The sequence below is a fragment of the Kogia breviceps genome, chromosome 1 (assembly GCF_026419965.1).
Source record: "Kogia breviceps isolate mKogBre1 chromosome 1, mKogBre1 haplotype 1, whole genome shotgun sequence".
NCBI lineage: Eukaryota > Metazoa > Chordata > Mammalia > Artiodactyla > Physeteridae > Kogia > Kogia breviceps.
In genome coordinates, this window is record NC_081310.1 from 127,898,735 (window position 1) to 127,917,437 (window position 18,703).

The window sequence follows — 18,703 nt, forward strand, 5'->3', positions numbered from 1 at the left end:
ATCCATTGCTGCCTGCCCCTGGAAAGGGGTCAGAAATGAGGTTCCCAAAGCCAGGATATATTGGGATTTACTTTCTGGAAGCTGCCTGTGCGTGTCGCCCTCCTGGTAGACCTTTTCTAATGCCCTGTGGCAAAGTAAAGTGACAAGAATGGGGGCGATAATACTGATGCCAACAGTGACAGAAGCAGCCTTGGCACTTCTGCCTTCAAACTCTACCTTTTGCTCTGCCTACGTGCAGAGGGGAGAGGAGGGCTGTCTCCCCAATCTCCTGTGAAGAAATCATATCTCCACCTGCCCAAAGCTAAGTGAATTTTCAGAAGATGAATTATTGTGTTATGTAATTGGCTCCATTTAATGTCTGGGGAAATAGGGGGAAGTAGTATTGGCTCAGTTTGGTGGGTCGTGTACTCCATGACATCTTTGTACGGGCAGAGTTCTCCCTCCCAACTGTTACTGACCACAGCTAGAGAAGGAGCTCAGGAGAGGGGCTGCTCCCAGAAGCCAGCAGCGGAAGGGCTGCCCCCAGGGACACTGCAGGGTGGCTTGAGCTCCATTTCCAGTGGCTGGGTGTCCCAACTGGTCCTTGAACCTGTGGTCATCGGGACAGGAGCCACAGCCTGCACGATGCACCCCCGAACACAATGGAGCCCTTGACAGGGGAGTAAGAAAGCCGTTTATCCTCCCCTGCACCTGGGAACGAACTTACGTTTTCTGTTTCACAGACAAGACTCCTAAGGTGAAAACTCTCACTTGAGGCGAGTTAATGAAATAAACAGGCAAAAATAAAATCCCCAACAGGATTACAAAAGAACTCTCATGTCTATTTTTGCTCCCAGGGCATTGCATTTTCACCTTATTCAGTCATGAATAATGGTCATCTCGAAACGTTTCCGGTTCTTGTTTTCAGGTTTGGAAGGCCTGTCTCCCCCCTGTCCATGTGCACCCCAGGAGAAACGTGGGTGTGGGGGAAGGTGGCAGATTACAAGTGCCCTGGTAGTCCAGTCAGACTGCCCTTTAGGATAACACGATCAATCATGCTAACAGGAGGGATGGGATTCCCGTATGTTTGAGTGTGTACTGTAGGAACAGCCACGATGTACATAAATAAGAATGAGGCAAGACATAAATTATGTGGCTTAATAGAAAAATTCTTACTGGTTGCTCAGGCAGGTCAAAATTAGATGATCTCTTCTGTGGGATCAAGTATAAATATTCAGGTCTTAGAGATGGCTTCCATGTCCTAACCCAGCTCAGGGCTTAGTCTCTAAAACTGATCAAGAAAGCTGCAGTCTGTAGACTGGAAAGTATTTAGCGTCAAACTGGCCATTCAATATTCATGATGGTTCAGGTCAGAGCATCTCCACAAACACTCCCTGGCAGAGATAACCATCCCACCAGTTCTGAAAAATAGAATGTTAATTTCGAGTGACTCATTTAACATCGAAGCAAAGTATTGAGTTGTCTAGTTTGAAATTCCAGTATATAAAATTTTCAAAGGGCTTTAGAAGCCATTTAGGATGCATGTTCAGCTCTGTTATGGGACATGAAGAGCATTATTAAAAAGAAAAAGATTCTAAATGCATAAAGACTAAGAGGCTCATCCTCCTACTCCTGAACATTTAGAGCAGAGTCTGAGAACCTCTATCCCTTTCTCCGTGTCTCCTGCATGGGGAGAGGCATGCCCTGGAACAATTCCAAGGAGACACTTCTTCCCTATCTTCTTCTGTTGGAGATGATGCATGGACAGGTGGGTTAGAAGCTTATGGGCTACAGTCCAGTCCTGTCATGGTCAAGCTGTGCGCCTTTCCGCCAGTTGTTCGGTCTCTCCAAGCCTCTGCCACTACATGGTGGAGGGATTGTCTAGTTGTTGGGAGGCGAAGATATTGAATAATATCCTCTGAACTGAGAAGGAATTTTGAGATGGAAGAAAGGAAGCGGGCAACTCCGTAAGGTGCAATATGAAGCTTATTATGGGTAACTTACCCACAGGCAGGAAGGATGGGGCGACAGATGATGCAGATGTATTAGCGGTTGCACTCTGAACCACCAGGGGGGTACAGGAGGATTTAAAGGAGCCAAAGCTAAAAATAGAATCTGACTACCCAGTGAGAAGCACAGTTGGCACTGACTGGAACTGAGGATTTTTCCTCCCCCTGGGAGTCTCATGACCATTAACCATCTATGTTAGCAAAAGGCATTCTTCCAGTTTTCATATCAGATGAAGGTGAGGGTAAAAGTTGATAGTGAACTCATCTGGCTTGGGCACAATCCTTGTGACTAGGCTAAAGTTTAGTGCTCAGGGAGGGGGCAGGACTGGGGGCCTGAGACGGAGCTGACAAACTGGTCAGCCACACACTAGTTCAATGCGGAGTCATATCCTCCATCAAGCTCCCCATCCTGCTAGCAGAGGAGGCTTCAACACCGATGGAGGAAGATCAAACATAAGGAGGTATAGCATTTCCAGGGTTAGAAAATTTGCAAATGCAGCTTCGAGATTCATTTGAGTCCCATAGCAATCACAAAAGTCTAACCTCCAAGCAAATATTACTCTTCCCTACCAGAGATGAACAAACTGAGGTCAGGTAATTTCAACAAACTGGGTAATGCTATTTGAGGAGTCAGCCCTGATGTTGAAAGGGGCTCGTGAAAGAGAAGACAGAAAGGCCAAACGGCAGAGTAAGGGCCTCCAGCCCTTAGAAACCAGGCCTGGCTGCCTCTTGGTTTATCTTATACATAATATCATGTATAGAAAAAGACACTAGAAGAAAAGAAGTACTTTAATCATGTGCTTATTTCTAAAATGATGGGATTAAAGATGTTTTATTTATTTTCATCTTTACTATATTTAAATGTTTTCCAAAGTTTTTTACAATGAATAAGCATGACTTTGGAGAGGAGAAAAAAATAAGTGGTATTGCAAAATATAAAACAAAACAACACAAGTGGAGGGAAATATGGAAGGAGAGGCAAGAAGGTGGGAAATGAAAATCAAAACCCAAACCAAAAACTGGTCTCAGAAAACCAGGTTGGGCCCACTCAGACGCGCTCCACCTGCATCCCGGCTTGGGGAGTCTGAGGCCCCTTCGCCGCCTCGCCCCGCGCCCGCGCGCCCCGCCCCTCGGCCCCGCCAGAGGGCGCCCTGGGGCCGGCCCGCCGCTTCCTCGCCCTTCGCGTTTCCCTGGGTGCTTCTCCGCTGGGTGAGGAGAGAGCGCTCCCGGGCCGCGGGCGAACAGGAAGCGCCAGTGCACAGTGACGCGGGATCGGAATGCAGCACAGCGCACCCGCGCCTCACCCCACGAGCACCGCGGCTCTACACTGTCCAGCCCGGCGCGCCCACCGCCCCGCCGTCTCCTCGCAGAGAGCGCAGCGGGCAGCCTCGCCCAGCCTGGGTTCGATGCCCACAGCTGCGGGTGGCCCTCGGGGCAGATCCCGGCCCGGGCTGCCTCCTACCCTTCCCCTCCAGGCTCCTGCGCCAGATTCCCCTCCCGGGCTCTCCAGCCTCGCCCAGAGGCCACCCTGAGTCACCTCTGCGCACCAGGGCACAGCCAGGGGAGTGCATGACAAGAGGCCACTTCCCCCAAGAGTGATTGCACTGTTTTTCACACTAAAAACAAAAACAAAAACAAAACCAAACTTTAACAAAAGGGAAGTAATACACACATAGTAATATGTAGTTATGAAAAATCCAAATAACCCGTGTGTGTATTTTAAAAAATCAGTCTCCCTTCACCACCGTCTTACCAACTCCCTTCTCCATAAACAGTTACTCGCGATAGGTTCTTAAATGCATTCATATACATATAATAAGTATACTGTTGTGGATATTAGAGTTTGTCCATCCGACCATCAGTCCATTCATCCATACTTTAATGCATGCATCCATCCACCCACGGAAGAATATTAATCAAAATGTTAACGGTGGTAATTTTTAGGTGGTAGAATTAAAACGATTCTTATTTCCTGAATGTTCTACAATGAAAATATGGGTGCAGGGGGAGTTGTTACTATTTTTAAATCCATTTTCTCTCTTAAGGCTGTCCTTACCTCTACAATAAATGAACTAACTCTCAGGGGCATCTCTGAGTCTCCCCATCTTACCGGAGAGATCATCATCATCACCATCTCCCAGCTTCACCAAGCAGCGCTCTGGTCTCCTAGTAACAGACCTGAAGGTTTGTGTCTCGGTGATTAATGACTATGATGGACTTGGCTACTGCCTACGATTTTACCAGTTTCAAGAGCAGATTAATCAGAAAATGTTCGCTGCTGGCTTCTGGGAAATAGCAATAGAATCACGATGATAGTGTTATCTGTGGATTAAGAACTTGTACGAAGGGGTATGTTTTTCTTTGTGATTCTTGAAAAGTGATTTTGAAATTTTTCTTTGATTTTTGGAGGCCAGAGAACCCAAGTTCTTCTTGTTCTAACCAATCCTGAATCTCTATTGTCTTTGGGAGTTATGTAGCTTAGCCATTACAAGGCTCCTCCTTTCCTTCCCAGTGTTTGAAAAGCAGAAAGGGGTTTGGTGCTCTAACCTGAACACATGACACTCAACATCCATTTCTGGGATGTTTGTGAGGGGCAGACATACAAAGCCTGAGAGGGTCCCCTGCAATGTTGCTACGCAGGGGTAGTTTGACTTTTGTATGTGTAATAGATTTATTAAAAATACATGTATTAAAAATCACAATTTTAAAAGTAAATCAAAATGTTTAACGTTTTGGTAATAAATGGAGGGAACAAGTAAGAGCCCTGTTTAAGGCTTTGATTCCCTGTGCATCAACCATTTCCAATAAATTATTATTGAATAAGCACCTGCTTCACCACCAGCCAATATGATCTGGGCAGGGAAAGAGAGGATAGGAAAGCAGACCCACCCAACCCTCAGGGAATTGACAGAAATCCCAGTGTGTTTCCAAGCTTGTGGGAAATGCATTACTCCAGGGATTCCTAGACTTTTACATCGCACAGACAAATAAAATTCCAAAATAAATTTAGGGATGGGGAAGCATGCCAACTTTTAATTTTGCCAAGTAAGGCCATTCAAAAAGAACCTGTCATCTACTGGCACTACTGTTTTTTATAAAAGAAAGGACACATTGACAACAACAAAAAGGACATGATCTCAGAATAAAGGAGTGCCTTTAAAAAATTAATTTTGTGGGCTTCCCTGGTGGCGCAGTGGTTGAGAATCTGCCTGCCGATGCAGGGGACACGGGTGCGTGCCCTGGTCCAGGAAGATCCCACATGTCGTGGAGCGGCTGGGCCTGTGAGCCATGGCCGCTGAGCCTGTGCATCCAGAGCCTGTGCTCCGCAACGGGAGAGGCCACGACAGGGAGAGGCCCGCGTACCACACACACACACACAAAAATTAATTTTGCATAATCAAATATTTTACCATATTTTCCTTAACTTTTCACTTTTTGCCCATTTTCCCGTCTTAGTTCCAAGAGCACAAGGACTGTAATTTAATCTGTGTTTGATGGGGGTTATTCTTACACTGTTTTAGGGCCATCATGATGACTATTAGCAAACAATATAGTATATTGAGGTGAGAAATATTAGCTATTTGGCCGAATTTACACTAATCCTGAATTTATACTAATCCTGCACCCAAACTTTCCAATATGGGTAAGCATACCACCATTTATTTTAATTTTAGATTGTTTCTGTTGTTTGTGTTTAGTTTGGATTCATATACTTTCTAGATAATTGAAAGTCCTTTTACTTGGATTCTTGTCTGTTGAAGACTCTCTGCTAGTGACCACCCAAAGAACTGAGCACTTTGATATCATATTCTTTTGCTTAAAGTATTTTCCAAATTATAATTGTTGAATTTCAAGAAACCAATGCTCCAAAGATGGGTTATACTAGCCAACGCCTTAAAATGAAATGGGGGAGGAGGAGACAATGGGAGGGAGGGAGATGGGGAGGGCAAGGAAAGAAAAAAGGGATGGAGGCAGAGGAGAAGGGGAAGGACAACAAAAATCAACTGAGATGAAAGGGGTGCTGTATACAAACAGATTTTTTTTAACCTTTCCTAGAATTGCAGCAGATCCTGGGACCAAGAATCAATCTCCTATTTTTTGAAAGCAATCAGAAAGGCATTAAATCACCCAGAAGTTGGAAGTGGTTTGTCAGAGAGGATTCCCTGATCTGTCAGTGTTTATGACATATATCTCAACCTGCTGACATTGTCCAGCCCCAGGCCTCGTGGAATAACTACAAGGCAGCTCCCTGGATAATGAGGGGGCAGGAGGTTTTCGGGGCACAGGCTGTACTGTATTACAGAGTAGTAATGGAAACCTCAACCTTGAATATGATTTTTTTTTTTTTTTCAAACTGAAAAGTTCAAGTATGTCAGCCAGGGAAATGAAAAGCCTTTAGCCGTTTTACCTTGTCTTGAGTCCCGGAGATTTGACCCAGGTCCTGGATGTCTGGGAAAGGAATTCATTTGCAGCCTCGAATTTCTTGAGCTGCAATTCCCAAAGAACCTTCTATCAGAATGGACTTTGCAGAGAATTCATACAACCTTGGCACTTCCCCAGGCTTCATCCTTGACTTGGTTCCCCCATTCTTTTCTGCTCAAGTTATCCCAGATTTGTGTCTGCAGCTGTCACTTCGACACACAACACTATAGCCCCCGACTTCTCTCCAGAGCTCCAGACACATGTTTTTGTCTCCCATCCAACAGGCATCTTAAATTCAACAGATCCCCAATCAAATGGACCGCATTCTCCTCCCCAGCAGCACCCTCCCTCACTTGCTGTACTCCTTTCTTTATTTTGGTCAGCTGCGCTGTCATTTACCAAACTGCTCGAGCCAAAACCTCGGCGTCATCCTAAACTCCATCTTCTTCCTTCACTGCAGTCTCCCCATGGTCACCGAGGTCTGTCCTCTCCTACCCTACCGTGCCTCGCTCTTCCATCCTCTTTGCTCCATTCCCCTGTCCAGGCCCTCAGCCCCTCTCACCTGGACTGGGGCAACTGCTTTCTAAATGGTTTCTGGGTCACAGTATCACCCCACCAGAACCTGTCCACATAGAGGTCAGGAAGATCTCTGTAAAACACAGTTCTGTTTCCATCTCTCTCCTGCTTAAACCTACCTGGTAGTTCCTCATTGTCAGTAGGATCAAGTCCAAAGTGTTAATACTTGCCTTGTCAGATCAGGTCCTTCCCTTCTGACTCCCATGCACCTCCTGCTGGGACCTTCTCCACCAGGCATCCTGCGGGAGCCGCTATAGATAACCTGCTGATTTACATTCTCCCCTCCTTCCTGATTAAAATAATAATTGTTGGGCTTCCCTGGTGGCGCAGTGGTTGAGAGTCCGCCTGCCGATGCAGCGGACGCGGGTTCGTGCCGGTCCGGGAAGATTCCACATGCCGCGGAGCGGCTGGGCCCGTGAGCCATGGCCGCTGAGCCTGCGCGTCTGGAACCTGTGTTCCACTGAGCCTGCGCGTGCGGAGCCTGCTGAGCCTGCGCATCCAAAGCCTGTGCTCCACAACGGGAGAAGCCACAACAGTGAGAGGCCCGCATACCGCAAAATAAATAAATAAAATAAAATAATAATTGTGAATTATATTTCCAAGTCTTTTGTGAGGTTTGATGTGGCCGAGTGACAAGTTCTGAATAGTGGAATGTTAGCAAAATTATCATGAGAGAATTTCCAAAAACTTTCTCAGGGGGCGCTGGTGAGCATCTTTTGCTCCATTTCTTTTGTTCCCTCTCCACCCTACAGCCTGTAACTCTGATGTGATGGATTCCATGTTGGACCATGAAGATAAGGGACACCCCCCAGGGGAGGAAGAGCAGCAAGCTGGATGGTGCCATGGAGCAGGGCTGCCAGAGCCCTGACTACCAACCTCTGGAATTTTCTGCCAGAAATAAACTTCTAATGTGGTTAAGTCACTGTCATTTTGAGTCTCTGTCCCTTGCTGCTGAACCTAATCATAGCTGACCTAGAATTTGGTACCGGAAGGGGGATGCTGCAGGTAACCCCATGCTTATCTTTTTCTTTCTTTATGCTCCAGAGGGACTCAAGGGGCCAGCCAACCCCCCAGTGTTTAAATTCTTCACTCTCTTATTACCATAGCCACTTGGCCTTCCAACATTCTGGTTTCATAGATACTTTTTTCCCCAGGTGAGCACAGTGATAATTTGTGGAACTGTTCTGCCACTGCATACCGCACACTGGTAGGTTTTGCAAGTGCAACGGATTGGCAGAATCACATCCAGAACCATATCTTCAAGGCATTCTGGAAATATGGCTTTATTTCCAGTTCTGCAGAACAGGCAGCACACTGGGAAAGCGTGTGGAGTGCATCAGTCCAGACTTCATTCTACACATGTTCCTCAATCCAGCCCCGCCCGACAGCTCTTCTTCAGCAGAGTTTGCCAGGACGTGCTTGCCTTCTTTACATCATTTCTGCAATTTCTTCTGCCTGGAATCTTGCCTTTCTCCCTCCCTCACTCCTCTGCTGGTGAGTTTATGCTTATCTCTCAAGCCCTGGCAAAGCAAATCCATCCTGCCTGCTGTGGGATCTGTGCAGCGCTTGGAATAATCCAGTCACTGTCCTTAAGTGAAATATATTATTGGCTCACAGATCCTTCTTCTCCACTAAAAGGTGAGCTTCTCGAGGACCGAATGATAAGCGACTGTTGCATCTGTGCCCTCTTCTGCCTCCTACTTCTATCCCAGTCTGGCAGAGGCACTGAGGAAATGTTTGTTGAACTAGTGAACATTGACAGTGCCTCCAAACTACGCTACCTCCTCCCTCAGACTGCAGGGTTCAGAGTAGATTCCAGAACATGTATATGTATGGCTGAGTCACTTTGCTGTGCACCTGAAACTATCACAGCATTGTTAATCAGCTATAGTCCAATATAAAATAAAACGTTTAAAAAAAGAAAAGTGGACTGCAGAGTAGAACCAGCTGTGTGTGAATCTCGGCTCTGCCGGGTCCCAGCTGGGGCATCCCGGGCATACTATGTGACATCTCTGTGCGTTAGTTTCCTTCTCTGTGACATGAGTTCAATAACACCCACAAGGTTTTTGGGAGGATTAAATGACGGTGCTTGTGAAGCATGTGGTACAGCACCCAGCACACACATGAAACTCAAACATCAGCTAGTATCATTTTGTGGGTGTCGCTCTCTTGCATGCTCTTCACTTTCCCTTTTTTCCTCCTCTCTCTGTACTTTGCTTATCAGTAACATTTCGACACAACGAACATTTTCCGAGCCCCAGCACTGTGCCAGGACAGACACAGCCTTGGGGAGATTGCTGGCTTTTAGGGAGGCAGACACAAACCGTGAGTCCCAGCAAAGCATGGCACTTGAATGAGAGTTTTTACCAGTTTCCATGGAAGCACAGGGGAGAGAGGCAGTCGTCGCTGTGGATAGGGGATCGGGGAGGGGGGAGGACTGGTTAGGAAATGATTTACAGAGGGTGGTGGTGATTCTTGCGATGGCTTTTAAAAGAGGCGTGGGAGGAAGAGGAGACTTCTGGGCAGAGAGGATAGCGTGTGTAAAGGCAGGGAGATGTCCAACACACAGTGTGGCTTAGAGGACTACCAGTAAAACTAGACCAATGGTTCTCACACTTGAGCTTCCATCGGAATCCCCAGGAAGCCTGGATAATATGCAGATTGCTGGCTCCTCTCCCAGAGTTTCTGCTTCACTAAATCTGGGGTTGGGCCTGAGGTCTTGCATGTCTAACAAGTTCCCAGGTGGTATTCCCGCTGCTGGTCCAGGACCACACTCTGAGAGCACTGGGGGGTCAGAGCATGACTGGGGAGTGGGGAGCAGGGAACAGTGAGAGGGAGAGCTGGGCTTCACAAGCTAGCTCAGGTGTTTAGATTTTATACACAATGACAACAATACCTAAAGAGAAGAGTACACAATCAGATCTATGTGGCCCGAGTGGAGGTTAAGGGCCTACGACTTCAGAAGGGAAGACTCGTGAGGAGTAGAATCCAGGTGAGCTGTGGGTAGTATGTGAGTAGCTTGGCACAGAGCCCAGTCCCCAGCCGCTCAGCCCGAGCCTCTCTCCCTGGGCTTCTCCTTTCCCCTGAACACAGAGGAAGAGGTGCTTCTCTCATCTCCAGGGTTAGGGCTTCTGTTCCTGCCTTCCATCCCGTCACCAGCTCCTCTGGACTCATCCTCTTCCAGATAGCTTCAGACATTTTTTCTGCACACCCCTTCCTGGTGGGCATAGTTTAAGCCCAACCTTCAAACATATAGCACTCCAGGAATCACACTACCCAGCTCCTTTTGGCTGCTACAATTAATACATCTTTTTAAGCCAAAAACATCTCAATGAATGGTCCTCACCTGCCCCATTTCCTCACACCCGGTACCTACCCTCTAAGTCTCATTCTGCACCAGCCTAAGCAATGAGATAGCACCTTGCTTTTCTGATTTGCTTTACTTGCCATCAGCCTTGCTTCTACCAGAAAGTCTTAAGAGAACCCTACGTCAAGAGCTCCAGTAAACATAGTTAATAAATGTTGAAAATGCCAAAACAGAATTGAATTTTTAAGTCTCCAAGACTTTATTAACTTTTCTACTTCAAGACAGCTTATAGGAAATCCATGTGACAGAATATATTATTATTTTCCTGTTCGGAACAACATAATCCAATTTGTCTAAACTGATGGAGTCAAAAAAAATTTGAGACTTACGTAAAGTATAATTCCACAGAGACGTATGTCTTAAGCTTTCCTGGTCTGTCTAGAGCTATGTTCCTTAGAAACAGGATTTATCCACCTTTGTATTAATTACTGTAAGAAGTGTCCATGAATTATCCATCACTTGTTTCTACATTTTAAATTTTTTAAAGGATTGAGATAGGGGAATTCCCTGGAGATCCAGTGGTTAGGACTCTGCACTTCCACTGCAGGGGGCACGGGTTCCATACCAGGGCATGGCCAAAAAAAAAAGAAAGAAAGAAAGAAAAAATAATAAAGGTTTGAGATAAAAATGGGGCCTGTTGGGTATTGGGAGCATAAGCAAAGCCTACTCTTAAAAGTTCTTTATTCAAATGTTGTAAACAAACATGGAACATCCATTGAAACCAGTTCAAGCCCTTGGATGTACAACAGGGATTATTTTACTTCCTGAACAGGCAGTTTTCTGAGTGTTGCTTAGAGCCAGAGATCTCACACTTCTGTTTGAACTTCTCCCTCTCTTCTGGACCATTTTTATATGCTGCAAATCCTTGATGTCAAATAGTCTTTTCACAGGTACCTTCCAACAGTGAGGGAATTGAAATATCTCCAAAATCAATTTCTAACTCAGGCAGAATGCCTTTTATAATGTCAATAGTCAAAAGATCTAGGAAATTCTAGAAACAAACAGAGGCCCATTTCCTATCAATAAGTTTGCTCCTTTTTAAAAGTTTTTTCTCCACTTTATTCCTGCTGTGACTTTGCAAAAATACATAGCTTTCTCAACTTCCCTGAGAGTGAAACTAACTTTATTTTTCTAATCAGTGAGAACACCACCAATTCTTCCATGATTATCAGAATCTTCTGAGGTTAAGGGCTTCTCTCTTTTTAAAGCAAACAACTTCTTCTTTTAAACATAGTTCCAGGTCCATTTACTTGATTTGATTAGGGGCACAGAGCCGAAAGCCTGTGATCTTAGCTCCCATGTTCCCCTTCCCCTGGACGCCCCGGACACTAACCCCGAGTGTGCAGGTAGAGCCGAGCCTGTGCCGCATTCCTGAAGGAGCCCAAGATGCCCAGTGAGATGGAGCTGGGGGAGGGGCAGGAAAAGGAGAGGAGGAGGCCTCTCTGTGCCCCCAGCTCCAGCCATCATCTCCAAGCCAAAAGAGAAAATTGGCTGTGTTATTTTCACACTTGAGGCAATTCAGTGAAATCCAGGCCTTTATCTTACCGGTTTTGTTGCTTTCTCAAGTGCAAAATCTTTAGTGGTCATTTAAAAGCCACCGGAATATTTTCTCCTTAACACTGGTTCCTGCCAACTTGAAATTGGCTTTCTCAGTTCTCTCTTTCTCATCTGGGAGGAACCCAGTCGGATTTCTGCCTACAGATGATAAAACCCTGCCCCATGTCCACACCAGATCTGTCCTCCTAGTCCAGGTCGGGAGGCTGGCTGAAAGCAAGGGTGACCACGGGGCCACGGAGATGATCCCAAAGAGCAGTTAGGCTGCTGCCCAGGGCCTGGTGGCTCCTGAAGCTCATAGTTTTTCAGAACTGCAGTGGTAAGGAATTGGGGAGGAAACTATGGTAAGTGAAGACCTAAAATGACCTGAATGTCCTCAGGTATAACATGGAAATGCTCTTCAGCTCTCTGAGAGCTATCCCAAGGTTAGCACATTAGGGCCTGGTACCAGACAGATACTGGATAAATACTTATAGGATGAATGAATAGACACACTGCTAGAATGAATTAAACATAAATACCAGGGATGTTCTTTATATTTTCTTTCAAATGTTTTGATTTGAAAAATGTCTTAGCCATTTCCCCCATCTTGTTTCCAGATTCAGTCTCCTCAAGTTGATGAACATGACGGTTTCTGGCCCAAAGACCCCTTCATACCATCAAAGCTTCATACCATCAAAGCTTCATATGCCTTCATACCATCAAAGCTGACTGCTATGATGGCATCCCATCTCTCTGCCCCTGTTAATTTTGAGCACACTAGTGGGAAGGTTGGAAATATTTATGCCCCTGAAAATATGTCGAACACTATAATATTCTCAGAGCTCTCTACCTGCTGCTTGTGACCACCAAGAAAACAGTCTATGAACTGCAGAGGTGGGTGTGAATGCTTCCCTGTACTTGCTGACCTTCCTCCCAGCTGTGAGATGGAGATGATCAGATGACAGGACCTCAGTCCTTGTCAACAGAAGGTTGTGAAGACCAGTGGGACTGGAACATGAATGTCTTCTCAGTCTACAATCCAGGGGTCCCAGGACTAGAGCTTCCCAGCACCTTCCCTGGACCAGCACCCAGGGGGCATGGCACTCAGTGCCCACTCTCCTTAATCAATGTTGTACTGATTTGATCAGTGGTTTTCAAACTCTGTCCTACACAATCTGAGATTTTCTGCCCAGGAACCATGGTGAGGGATGGTGTGTGAGCAAAAATTCAAGCATACCCTCTTCTAAATTGAACAGCCCTACTTTTTAATTGATTTTGTATGTTAGGTTTCTACTCTTTTATGGGAAGGTAATGCTCCATTCTTCAAACAACAATGATAGCTCAGGAAGCCAAAGATTAGGCTTCTAATGGTTCTAACATGGGATTCTGCTTCCTATGGGCACTTAACACATGCTCACTCATTCAATTGAAGAGGTACTGCCTTCTCTGAACTTCATTTCAAAATTGAAACATTTGGTACTGAGTTTCCATTCCTGTGACTCACTGTAGGAAAACTGAAAAGAACCTGAAGTCAACCATGTCTTTCTGCTGTTGTTTACCCAAATCAACACCTGTTGTTTACCAAACACCTAGCTTATAGTAAGCACTCAATGCATGTTGTTGAATGGATAAATGACTAAATGAATGATGTGTGATCCTGTACAAGTTAATGAAAGAAGATGGGTAAATTGTTTATCATATAGTAGGATCAACAAATATTAACTATATTCTCTTTCCCTTCATGTAAACAGTAGACCTTATTCTCTTTGACCCTATTTTCCTACCAGGAAATCACTTAATCTGATGGAAATAATTGATGGACCAATCATATCTCATTTCCATAAACAGGGTAGGAGGCCTAGCCTTCAGACTTCTTTCCATACAGAACTTGGCCAGATGCCAATGTAACTAATAAATATACTGAAATACTGTACAAGTTTGGGATACATAAGATCTTTGAGTGATTACTTTGATGATGGAAAGTTATCATGTGACACCACAGCAATAAAGAAATTTAATTACTTTTCTTCATTTAAAAAAATAGATGGTGGAAACCTTACAACATTTAGATGAGAATAAACACCATGGAATCCATAAAGATGTTGTACATAATTACCTAGAATTGGTACTTCTCACTCACAGATCTACCTGGGAGACCTTAGATAATATTTAGAAGCAATTTGGGCATAAGATTCAATATAGGTAAAACTAGATTAGCGTTATATCACTTGATCAGGGATTCTTGTAATGGGTCATGATGAGATAAATTAACAGAATTCTACAGATGTGGAGGCATTGACAGCTGATTGCACAGCTAATAGCAGGAATTTGGGACCCATTCAAAGCTTTGAAAGTTAAGCTACATGGTGGTGAACTTAACAACATGGAAACAAGTTTGCTCTTCTCCATGACCTACGATATTGTCAAGGCTGATGATCAACTGCTACAAGAGGCCACAATGGATAAATCCTAATTAGGCACCTTTTCATAAAAGTATAAGCTAACAGGGAAACCAATAGTTCTTTTAGCTTTGAAATGGTTTTTAAATGAGAGTTCAAAGCCAAGTGGACAAAATATGCTTTCTAGCTAACTCTTGAAAATAATGCTCTATTCCAAAGGACACTACATCTTTATGAGGATAAGTTATGCTGTGCTTTGAATTTTGGAGGTATTGAGGTTGCAACGTTGGGAGAAGATTATTGTTTGAAAAATTTTAAGAAGAACTAGGGAGAGGGGACAGCCATAGAGCTGTTCAGACCAACCTTTCTCTGACACATTTACCTAATTGCACTAATGTCTTTCCAAATTGCTCCTGTGAATATAAAAGACTGTCAGGTGCCTTGCTGAGAGCCAGATGCACCCTGTTTGCTTCATGCTCCTGACCTAGAAACCCCATCAGAAGTAGAAATGAGCAGACCACCTATGAACTGCAGCCAGTGGACCCTTGCTGGTTTTGAGTGATTATCTCTGAAATGCTCTGAAACCATCAGCTTCAAAATCTACCCCAGATTTTTTGTGAGGGATGGACGTTGTGCTTGATGAAATAAAATTCATATTTTAAAACAAGAGAAATCTAAACAGAAAATTATTTCTCTGTCCATTTGGGCCTCCTCCCTTCCCTACAGTGTGCATTGTTCATCTGCGTTATTCATTAACCAGACTTCCCCAATGGCAGAAATACCTGCTCTGCCACAAAGATCAATTTTCTCCTTTTGCCAGCCATGTAACTCCTTAGAAGATAACATTCCTTCTCAATCCTGTAAGGGGTCACGATGACCCACCACTCACCTTGTGCGTGCAGACTCTTTGGTGAAATTTATGTAAAATGCCAACATCTCACTTCCCTTAAAGACAGTGATTGGTGCAGAACAGATGGGTCAGATGACCTGGGGTGACACGGGGCCACATCTTTTGGATGGTCTTAGCTTAATTACTTACTTATGACCTTATTGATATCACTAGCTATATTACTTGCATTCTGCCTATTTTGCAAGATTATTGTTCCTTGCATTATCAGCTGTGTGACTGAACCACCGATAAAAAAAAAAAAATGACTAGAGGACTTGAAACGATTGACCAAATATACAGTTCTGTAAGATCAATGATTTTAACAGTGTACCTCTAGTTATGGGAAGAAGCAACCAGAGCGAAACATTTCCTGGACCAAAACAGGCTAGGAAAACAGGCTGTCCAGGGGCTTTTAGTTACTGTTAATAGGGCCTAGTCCAGTAACAGCACATTGAATGACCTATCAATGAAATCCTTGCCTGACCTGGGAATCAGCATTCTTAGCACCGTGGAACAAACCTGTCATAAAATGTTTCCCAAACCTTGATTGAAATTAAGACCAAAAAGGAAGAAACTGTAAAATAAAGACTATTGCTCACCATCCAGTTCTACAAGAATCAAGTCATTAGCCACTGCAGTCACTGACCTACAGTACACCCTGAAAGAATTCAGAGCAAAGATAAGGATGAAGCAATTTGTGTTCTGGGAAAAATGGAAAAACTGGCCCTCACATAGATATATTCAGGAGAAAATTTTATGAACCCAGTTTCTTGCATCTTCCCATACTTCGAAAAACATTAAAACCTTTAAAGAAGATATCTGTTCCTTGCGAATAGCAGTAACCTTCTACCAAGACGTGTGCTTGATCGTACATACCCCTTCTCTGAAATCACATATATACTGACCTCCCCCTTCATGTCTTTGGAACAGTCCTCAGAGCTTTCTGAAAGATTGTCTCCTTGGTTATAATCCTCAGGTTGATGTGAATAAAATTTTCCATTTGTTTTTTAGATTGACTGTTGATTAATTTTTCATTGATCTGTTAAATCTCCCAAACTCTATCTTTTATTACTTAAAAATATTTGTGATATTTGCTGCCTCTGGCACAGCTTATGCTCCCGTGATTTCTTAAAAGCTCACCAACAGTGGCTCGTCATCCTTCACATAAGATCACTAACAATAGCTTAGCGCATATTGAGTTCTTAATATAAGCTGAGTACTGTTCTAAAAGCTTAATACACTATTAACATATTTAACCCTGTGAACTAGGTACTATTATTGTCCCCATTTTATAGATGAGTCACGTAGTATATGAAACACACAGTATATAAAACTTGCCCAAAGGCACACAGGTATCAATAATAAGTAAAGCAAATATTTCAACCCAGGCAATCTGGTGCTGGATCCTATAAGGTGAGCCTTTACACTATACCACCTCTGTTCAGAAACCTGGGTCAATTGTTTGGCCCTTGACCTCTGTCATATCACCTCCTCCACTGTACCTGCTTGTCCAGCTTTCTTTCCCTCCACCTGAAGTTCGGTGTGAAGCCTTCCTGATGGATGTACCAGGGAATTTCCTTAGAAACACGTCCATTCAGTTGTCTTCTCAGGTCCACCTTCTTGTCATTCATGCTTTACCAAATGAGCCGTGTCTGCAACTCAACGGAGTCCTTCTGGTTCTGACTGTACATTGCTAACTACCATGAAACAATAAAATAGTATCAGTTCATAGCCATCATTGTTAAGTATTGGTCGGAAAAGCTAGTGTTTCAATCAAATTATCAGTGTTGTCTAGTTAAGAGTGACCATGAGTGAGCCACTCGAGGCCCTTCTTTCAACCACCCCGCTCTCTCTTTAGTGGGAACTGGCGACTACCCCACTAATTTGGAAAGACTCCATTTCACACACTGGCTCTTCTAGGATATGGATCCTCTGTGTTCAAGTATTGTAAGGTGACTTCGTCCTGTCCTAACACTATTCTTTGGGTGATTGGTATCATTCAGATATCAATCATAGATTTTTTAAAGTGGTTGTGGGTCTTTGGAAATCCAGATGTAGAGTCCAGAACTTGCTTCATCTCCAGGGTCTTTACTCTCAGTTTCCAGAAACTGGAAGCTCACAGAATGATCTCTGTCCTACCAAATCTGTACAGTGCTCACCCAGTGTAGCCAAGGCACAGTCCCTGACTTTTATCTAATTTTGGAGTCTATCTTTAGCTGTCCATGCCAAGAAGATCAGAGAAAGCAGGGTTTAGCCTAACATACTCATTCAAAGACTCTCTTGTTTATAAATGCAAATTTCTACAGACATCAAACAAAAGCAGGGCATTTGAAGGCTTTAGATGATTTGTATTGCATCTATCCATATTTCTGCAATTTGTTCTATGGCTGATCTAAATGTTTCCTCATATTCCAAGTTATATTTTTTTCTTATATGTGCATTGAAGGGGAAAGGTGGATGTGTGTGTGTACACACACACACACACACACACTCACTCACTCACTCACTTATAATTGCCACCTGGAGGTTTGGGGTTGGTCCTGGAGTAGGGCATCACTTGGTATTTGCTTCATGCCTCGTTGTGTCCCAAATACCCTTTTTATTCTTTCCTTCTCCAAAATCTAATCAAGCTCCTTCAGCGACATAGAGACACCTGCTGGTAGATGCTGATACTATACAAATACTACTCAAGACAGATGACCCAAGATAAGTCATTCAAAATTAAGCCACAGAAGAGCTCTAGAAATGGGGGACTAAGAGGTGGGGTGCTGTACCTAGGCTGTGGCTGTGGAGATAAAATAAAAACCCCTGACTTGAGAAAGATTTGAATTGCTAATCAATCTGTCAATTTACACCCTAAACACTGACTTGGTTTCCTTCCCTTAGAATTAACTAACAACCAGTGTCATCAGCACAGGCAAAGCCATACTTAATGGAGTGCAGATTAGGGCTAGCTGGAAGCTTATGACATTTATTTTGGATAAACTCTGATCCATGTATTACTTATGGATATTTGGGGGGCCTTTTTAGAGAATTCTAATGGGGGATAATAATAGCATTACCACAAAAGGTAGTTTTGCCTTTGTTTTTGTTTTTTTTTTTTTAAATGACTAAATCAACAGTGCCTGGCACATAGTAAGTGCTATTATGATTTTTATTGCCTGATGATGGGCTTGCTTTGCAGGTTTTCATGACTTTGCAGCTGTGGCCCTGAGTAAATGCTATGAGGATGACATGGTCCTGGTTCTGAGGGTCAGGGGCAATGCTGGGCAGCTTACCAGCATCAAACTTATTCTGAAGTTCTTATTCAGGATTTCTTTCTTTCCTTCCTTCCTTCCTCCTTCCCTCCCTCCTCTTTCTTTTTCTTCCTTCCTTCCTTCCTTTCTTTCTTCCTTCCTTCCTTCCTTTCTTTCTTCCTTTCTTTCTTTCTCTCTCTCTTTCTCTTTCTTCTTTCTTTCTTTCTCTCTCTCCCTCTCTCTCTCTCTCCCTTTCTTTCTTTCCACATCTGCCTTTACTGTGAGCAGCA